At 41.0% G+C, this 9,230-nt stretch overlaps 1 long non-coding RNA gene across 1 annotated transcript in view; it reads left to right on the forward strand.

Moving 5' to 3' along the window:
- Nucleotides 1–5,328, forward strand: part of LOC149105287 (uncharacterized) — a 5,610-nt gene extending 282 nt beyond the window's left edge. Inside the window, exons 1-2 of the long non-coding RNA XR_016201473.1 lie at nucleotides 1–114; nucleotides 2,543–5,328. The exon at nucleotides 1–114 is cut by the window's left edge and continues 282 nt beyond it. This is a non-coding gene — a long non-coding RNA (uncharacterized LOC149105287). The remainder of the gene's footprint in view (nucleotides 115–2,542) is intronic.
- Nucleotides 5,329–9,230: the final 3,902 nt, after the last annotated feature.

Below are 9,230 nucleotides of genomic sequence, written 5' to 3' on the forward strand. Positions count from 1 at the left end.
AGCTTCAATGTCTTTCGACCGTGGTCCGTGGACGAATCGGCGGAATCGTTTAAAGAGTTTTTAATTTCACCCGGAGGAGGAATGAAATGAATGCCGTGTCATATGGAAGCTAAGGTAAGCCTTCTTGTTGTATCGTTTTTTCCTTTTAAAGCTATGTCTATGAGAGCACTTGTACGTACTAGTAATTGGATTCTTTCGTTCGGAAACTCCTCGATTCCGAAAGTAGTCATCTGACAAAGCACATTGTTTTCTAAACGCAAAAGTTAGAGCTGACGTTCGCCATTTTGTGTCATTATTGGATGTTGTCTTTACAGAGTTGATTTCTGTCTGTTGGCGATTTATATTATCGATCAGTACTACGGATGTAGTTTTTACTGGAAATGTTGATAACAAGTCTCGGCGTCGACAAAACCTGGATCCGATCGGACCGGATCACGGATCGGATCACGGATCGGATCACGGACCGGATCACGGATCGGTTCACGGATCGGATCAAGGAAAAAAATTCAAAATTCAAGATTCAAGATTCAAGATCAAAATTTTGTTGAGCAAATTACACTATAGTGACTACTGTGAGCAGAACGTTTTATTTAATTCAGGTGTGATATTCCTTTATTTTTTTATAATATCAAGCCAACTGGGAGCTGGTCACAGATGAATTTTTTTCAGGCTGTTGGGTTTTGATTGCGATGATCAATCATGCCTTCATATCTTTCTCCGCAGTTCAGATAAATGATATTTCATATATTCGCTTGCATCAAGGGTAAACTGTCATAAAACGAGTCAGAATGGTAATAATAGGATTAACGTATGAATCGAAACACAAAAACTAAAAACACTAAAAAATTAAACACCTGATGATTTCAAACAATTTCTGTTTCTGAGACAAGTCTATACTTTTACAAGATATGAGTTTGGAATACGATATTTCGTACTGGAATAAAACGAAACAGACCATTTGTATTTCAAGGAAATATAGCTGTTTTACAAAAAAATATGGGAGTAACATCGATAGTGTGAACGATAACGCAACCCGAGAATAAACAACATTTTAGGAGTTACGTCACGATTTTTAGAGTCATTTTTAGGGTTGTAAAGAGTTGCCTTTATATGGAATAAAACTTTAAAATGATCATGTTCTAGGATAGAAAGCACTTGAGAGGCAAGACCAAATCAAAACGGAATGAGGATCATTAAGGATGGCAAAGATTAACGAGGACTGCAAATGACAAACTTGAAAAACTGGGGTAGTTTTTTCAAGATGCGCAAATCGTAACGCAGCTCCTTTAAAGCAAGTCATGTCCTTAAGCTTTCGTACGTAAGCTTTCTCATTAACTGTAACGCTAACTGTAACGCTCACGTCTGGCACAAAAAAGTAGCCGAGAATTAGCTACTGGTACTAACAACAATTTCAAAAACGAGAATGGGAGGTTCACGCAAGCTTCAAGCCAACTAATGTTCAAATATAACTACATCTGCCTGTTCATTACAATTTAAATTTGTCGTAAATTACGCGCTTATCTGTAATTAACATGTCATTGCGTCAAATTCGGGATTCTTATTTTTATTTAACATAATTTAATTTTCACTTTTATTTTTTATTTATTATTTTCTTATAAAAGATTTGATTTGATGTTTTTTTTTCTGTGATCCGATCCGTGATCTGATCCGCGATCCGATCCGTGATTCGATCCGTGATCCGATCCGTAATCCGGTCCGTGATCCGATCCGTGATCCGGTCCGGTCCGGTCCGGTCCGGTCCGATCCTGGTTTTGTTGACGCCATAACAAGTCTCCGTATATATATTTGGGAAGAAAAGCCGGCAAAATTAGCTAGCCCAGGAGACATGCGGCCTGGTGTAGCTTCAAAGAAGCTTACGTCGAGTTCAAAATAAAGGTTACTGAGAAAGTTAAAAGTGAAATGAGCAGACTAAGAACACAAGCAAGCCTTGTGCCTTTGGCAGTGTTACAGACCGACAATTCATCCCAAACAAAAACAACCTTGTTTCAGAATGTTGGATCTCTCCACCTCCAGCTCCACCTCTACATTAGATGATATGCGAAGTGATTACAACAGTCAAAAAGCTGATGTCAACATTTTGCTGAATCAAAACTTTGCTTGTCAGATAGAGATGATGCATATCAGCTTCGTGAATTACGAGTCACAGAGATGACTTTAGTCAGTCTAACATAAGAACTTGCCATGGAACTGCTGTGTACCTTCTAATGCATCAGTCAATTCCAGCAGTGCCCATCCCCCCCGGGCTAACCCCCGGGCATTAGCATTTTTTTTAAAATATGGGCAAATTCCCTGGGGTGGGGACACATAAGCTGTCTAAATGCCCCGGGGTGGGGACGAAGAAAGAGGGCAAATGCCCCGCCCCCGGGATTGTCGCCTTCCAACACCTCCGCAGTTTTTTAATTAATCAGTGAATAAAACGGTCAACTGTTCAGTATGTTAATGCAACGGCTAGACTTCAAGGACAACAGTACGTGTTAGTTGATTCTGATTATATTTATTTCTTTATATTTGTTTTAAACAGTTTGCTAGAGGATAGTTGGGATTGCGGCGGACGGCATTCTCAGGCTACTGTTTCTGTGAAGAATCAAGACATTTTAAATGAAGATGCATTGCATTTTAAGTTCGCAGGATCTGTCTTGAAGATCGCATCATTTGAATTCGCAAACCTTACGTATTTTAACTCCACTTTCATGAATTTAAAAATGCTAGGCTAGGTTTGAATGCGAAATAGTCGTGTTCACGTCAGTGATTGTTTTGTGATAAACAAAATATAGTTCACCTTGTCGCTTGTATTTATATGCTTACAAGTAATGAAGAAATATCTAAAATTGAGAAAACACACCTTTAAAAACATCTGCAAGTTTCTCTAGTACCTGATGAACAAGCTATTGTTCAACAAACGTCTCGTCTTTCCCGATGAACTCATCCATGGCACTTTCCAAAACACGTGTGTTGAATGCCCGGGGGTCGCCCCGGGCAGCGATAAAATTGTGGATGCCCCACCCCCGGGACTGACAACATGAGCAAATGCCCCACGGTTGCCCGGGGGGGATGGGCACTGCTGGAATTGACTGATGCATAATGTTTAGAATTGTACTAAATTCCATACAGATGTAACTTTAATAATTTAGAAATTACTTTTATGGTTTTAACCCAACCAGTTCCAAATATTCATTTCATTGGTATCTATCGCTCAAAAACTAAAGTTACAATTTCACAGTTAATTCATGCTCTTACTCACCTTCACAACTCAGTATTAATAGAACCTACAATTCCAACCAGGGCCCTAGCCAGAAACAAATTATGACTGAGGCAGTGTCCAAGAAATGAGTTGTGACTGAGGCAATGTTCATGGTTTAATTTTCTTCCTGGGAATTTAGAGTGTTTTTGATGACTATAAACAACAAAAACGAAAAAAATGACTGAGGCAAGTGCCTCGGTTTGCCTGTTACTAGCTAAGGCCCTGCCAACTGTACTGCTTGGGGATTTTAATATTGATCTAATGCAGGCAAATACAGAACAAAAGGCTTTAATGAAATATCTTATAACAGGCAAAGGATACACTCAGTCGATTAACCAGTACACCACTGACTACTGTACACAGAGAAATCATGCACCACAAATTATGTGCACAATCAGCAGGTGATCATCAGCCTTTTGAAATAAATTTCCATGAAAGCTGTTTGAATTACAAAAATTCACTATGGATATCATATGAGATCATTATAATTATTAATTTAGCTGAAGATGAAGCTTTACATACCAAATAAATATCTAAATGTATTAAGCAACTATTTGAATCACATATAGAAAACAGTCAGAACATTTATTGGCAGAAACAAAGAATGGTTTGAATTTCCTGTGCTTTTCATGTTCTTAAATTCCTAGTCCCCATAGAGTTTCAAAATTACATGTAACTCTACCACAATTTGGAGATGCTGTATATAACAACAAATTTTTCAGGTTAAAGGAATTATTTTAGCTCCAATGTTTCTTGAAGGAAAGCATGCCATTTGTAACTGGCATTTTCTGTCTTAAACCCTTTCCAGAAAAGCAAGAAGTATCACTTGGACACCACATTTAGATAAGTAGCTTATTTTTATTGGGGTTGGATATGGGGGGAGGAGAAAGGGCAGCAATTAAAGATATCCATGTGTAATTTTTCTGCATTCATTTTTATACCCTTTTAAAATATGTGACTATTATATTTATTGTGTATTGCAGGTGAAGCAAGTTGTATGTATAATATGCAAGTGACAGTAAGCAAATGTTAATATTAACAACACCATTACTGATGCTATATGTATTTATCAGCTGCCAAAAATAGTATCAAAAGACTTCATAGAAACCGGCTTTAATAACACAAGTCACCCTTAAGACTTCATGGAATTAATCTGAGAATTACAGATGGTGTGGAATACCCTTACTTAGGAAGAGAAAAAGATGCCTTTGACACTTGTGTTAGCTGCCACTTGAGCTGTTTAAACTCATTCTTTGCAAAAGACGTTGGTTTCAAGCATATAAAATGGCTCTGCAAACTGCACACCGTAAATCCTCGAATTATTGCCTGGGGCACTTATTTTAAGTTTAGGACAACACGAGGGGGCGCTTAATTGAGCGGGGGGGGGGGGCTCATTCGAGGGGGGCGCTAATTCGAGGATTTACAGTATAATTACAGAGTTGGAAACACTTTGGAACTTTGTCCATGTAGGTTTCTTAAAGTTAAGAATGTCAACAAGTGAAATCCAGCTGAACTCACTATATGTGTCAAAACTTAACTCAGAACCTACAGCTTTACAATAGAATACAGAAATACAACTTCAACTTAAAATTAGCAGCTCCATATCAAGTTCATATACACTGAACGTAACCGGTACATGTCGAGAAACATCAGTCCTTTCTATTAGGACTACAATTAAATGAAAATACTAGACTCCATCATAAAGGAACACAAAAATCGAATATGTTAATCTCTCTCTATTAATTAAATACAAATCTTGCAATGTTTATTTGAAGTATAAGCTAACCTAACTGTTCCAGCTTATACCTGTTGAATTTTCATTCAATTCTTAAAATGGTTGTCATCATATTCTACTTCTACTACATGTGTGTCCTGCTGCTGTAAAGATTATGTTATCTAAAACTCAGCAAAAAAAAAATGTATAATCTGATCTGCATGTATAGGAGACTGTTGGCTACAATTTCCCCTCTTACATGTAGCTTTTATGTCCTACATTATGGTAGTCAGTATTTCAGTGGATTTAAAGAGAAAGAAAATGTTCCTAATAAAAGCAGTGTTCAACTTGATTTTTTTGTTGTTGTTGTGCTCTAGCTCTTGAAATCTATTTCAAATATGTAATAAATAATTATTTATTATACAACGATTTTACCAGAAAACGAATTCAACCACCTGAAGGGTGTCAATAAACAACCTTATTTGGACATCAAAACCTATCCATCACATTTGACCAACTGATTTTTCTTTTCCTGTTTTCCACTGCAGTACCAAGATCAACTCTACAATGATCAATTCCTCTTCTCTTTAAATTCAACTACGTTTTCTACATTCATCCAATAGGCCATTTCCGAGTTGCCTTTTGCCTTTGTGTCAAAACGAGTCTGAGTGCAAAACCATTCACTTCCGCCTGCAGATTCATTAACTCATTTTTATGATAAAGGCTTTGCACGAAGACTCGTTTTGAAACAGGCAAAAGGAAACGTTCATCCACGAGCTGCTCACAGGAGCCTTTGATTATTATGTTGACGACAGTCATGCGTGTCTCAAAAAGGATCAAGTCCACGCGGTTTACCAACATCTGAACTTAGTCAGTGCTAACATTCAGTTCACTTTGGAACCTGAAAACACTAACGGGTATGGCTTGCCTTTCCTTGACACCATCACGTCCAGACGCGGCAGGACAGTTCAAGTGGAAGTCTACAGAAAGCCAACACGTACAGACCGCTACCTTGATTTTCTCTCTCACCACCCCTCGTGCCACAAAAGATCAGTGTGAAGGTAAATTAATCAACATGACACGAGCGTGGGACAAAGAAAAATTCTGAGTCCCCGACAGGAATCGAACCCATGACCTCCCCAACACCGGGCGGGCGCTCTATCCACTGAGCTACGAGAACTCATGGAGAGTAAGGACATTTAACTGAGTTCATATATGATAGGTGTCCTGCATACTGCTAGGATCAACGCTATCGATAGCGTTGATCCTAGCAGTATGCAGGACACCTATCATATATGAACTCAGTTAAATGACCTTGCTCTCCATGAGTTCTCGTAGCTCAGTGGATAGAGCGCCCGCCCGGTGTTGGGGAGGTCATGGGTTCGATTCCTGTCGGGGACTCAGAATTTTTTTCTTTGTCCCACGCTCGTGTCATGTTGATTGATTTACCTTCACATTTCATTACCGAGCTTAAAATTCACCATCTTTATTAACTTATCGAAAGATCAGTGGTTAACACGTTACTCCTTCGTGCGAGAAACATTTCCTCCACGAGTAAAGGGAAACGCGAGGAAACGCGACGAGCAAAAGCGGAGCTTCGAGAGAACAACTACCCCTCTCACTTAACTTAGATTCACCCATCCATCTGTTTTTTCTGGGTCACCCATCATTTTGGCCTGGTCTTTTTTTGGCTTGTGTATATTGTTTTTTGTAATTTTACATCTATACAATGCCAGTTGCGCAGCCAAAAGCTGTAGTCATTCATGCTCATGGCATGGTGACTGCAATGTCTTCCAACGTCATTGTGCAAATGTTGTCCAAAAAGTCGGACTTTAAACAGGTTTTGGCGATCCAATTTATTCCGAATGGTCGTATTTGCGTCACTTTCACGTCCGCGGAATACCGTAATGCCATCCTCGGTAAAAGAGCTATTTGGATCGATGACATACATCAGCTCTAGATCACCGAGTCCGACACTCCTGTCACATCCGTGTATGTCCACTACCTGCCGATGGAGGTGGGTAACGTCGGTATTCGTTTGGCTCTGGCTTCTTTCGGGAAAGTGCTTGACATAACCCATCAGCGCACGGTTTTTCGGGATTCAAGCAGTTCGCCACTGGCACCCGGATTGTTAAGACGTCTCTGGAGAATCACATTCCTTTCCATTGTAACATCCAAGGCTATTCTTGCCGTGTCTGGTACTCTGGTCAGCCCCTTAAGTGTGCGATCTGCAAGGGAGAGCACAAGGCTGTTGACTGCCCAGACAAAAATAAATGCAAAAGCTGTCACCAACCTAGTCATTTCGCTAAGGATTGCAAAAATTCGTGGGGTACTACTCCTCAGGCCCATCATGCCCCCGCCGGCCCTTCCACTGCCCCCAACCCTAATCCACCTGCCCCTGTCCCCAAGGATCCTAATGCTGCACCTCCAGCTGATCCTGTGGTTAATCGGGTTCTACCTCCGTTGATATCTTTGGATATTTCGCCTCCTCATCAGTCTGTGGTGGAATCCTCTGATGTCTCGGGAGAGTCTTCTCAGGGTGAGCCTGTCTGATCACACGTTTCCATGTTCTCTGGATCCGAAGAATCCATTGAGGAATTTACTGAGGAAGAGATGGCGCCTTCCCCTGCTCCCTCCTCATACCCTCCATCTCCTCTTTCCTTAGCTCAGCTGACGTTAATCAGAACATTCTAAAAGATTGCGCAATTGTCTCTAGCGACCCAGTTGTGGTCGAGGAAATTCCAACCGCTAACAGTAATGTAGGTGGTCCAAAAGAGGCCATTGTATCTAATAGTAGTGTATCGGGTCCAAAAGTGGCCTATAGGACTAAAGTAGCTGGTCCAAAAGTGACCGGATCTAATAATGGTAGTTCTAAGGGTGAACCTACCCTAATCAAGTTAAGCCAAATTGTTAAGGTTCTTCAGTTTCACTTCTTGACTCCTTCTGCTGTTGCTGCTGATTCGGACTCGAGTTCTTGTGAGTCCTTGTTCAAGAACCCTCATCCCCCTAAGCCTCTTTGCTCTGTGTCTTAGAGCCCTCAACGAGTCCGCTCCCGCTCCCCGTTGGTTCCATCCTCCCCTGCTTCTCATAGGGGTATGCTTCAGCAGTCGCATGATGGACTGTCTAGATACTCTTAGTCAGTTTCGTGCTCCCTACCTATCTCATTATGGCTCTGTCCATAATCTTCCTCAATGTAAACGGCCTTCGTGAGTCTTCCAAGCGCGAAGGTCTCTTGAAGTGGTTGCGGTCTCTTCCTGTCACGGTCGATGTTGTTTCTTTACAGGAAACTCATTGTACCTCTGATGTGGAATGTTATTCTTGGTTCTCTTCTTGTGGGGTTAATTTTGTTCTCTCTCCTGGTACTAGTCGCTTTGTTGGCTGTATCATCCTTTACCGTTCTGTTTTAAAGTTAGTCAATTCTTGGGGTGAGGTTCCTGGTCGTTCTTTGTTGTCTGAGTTTTCTTTATATGATGTATCCTTTCGCGTGCTTTGTCTGTATGCTCCTAATCTCAACCCTGCTAGAGACAATTTCTTCAATAGAATCTCTGATGCTCTTGACCCTTCCATCCCTACGGTTGTGCGGAGACTTTAATAAGGTCTTTGACCGTAACTTCAATCGTTTCGGTTCCTCTGCCGATGACACGTCGAGGGAGAGAACGCCTGCCTTAACCCGCCTTTTTGACTCGTGTTGTGTCGTTGACATACGGCGATATCTTCATTCGGCTACTTCTAGCTTTACCTGGAACAGGTAGGATGGTCAGCTGGCTCCCCGCATTGATCCGGTGGAATGTCCCTGTCCCTGGGTCTCGTCTGTGTCATCTTGTGACATTGTTCCTTTTCCTTTTTCTGACCATTGTGCGATGTTGTTTTCTTTTTCAATTATTGATGTCATTCCCCCTGGTCCAGGTCTATGGAAATTTAATATCTCTATCCTCCAAGATGCTGAGAATGTCGGTTTGATCACTGATTTCTGGCTTACTTGGTGTCGTTCTCAAAGCAATTTTACCTCTCTATCTGATTGATGGGAGCTTGGTAAACTCAAAATTAAAGATCTGACAAATAGTTATTGTTCCAAGAAGGCTAAGGAGCGTCATGCGGAGCGGGGTCTTCTATCTCGTCTGGCTTATCACCTGAAGTCTTAGGTTAACCCTGGTGGTATGTCTTGCCTGGGCCCGTATCAATCTACTCTAGCTTAGCTGTCCAAGTTCGATCTCGAGGCGGCTCGCGGTGCCCACGTGAAGTCTAGAATCTGGT

Source organism: Orbicella faveolata, unplaced genomic scaffold, assembly GCF_042242905.1.
Source record: "Orbicella faveolata isolate gen_17 unplaced genomic scaffold, um_ofav_v1 contig_34, whole genome shotgun sequence".
NCBI lineage: Eukaryota > Metazoa > Cnidaria > Anthozoa > Scleractinia > Merulinidae > Orbicella > Orbicella faveolata.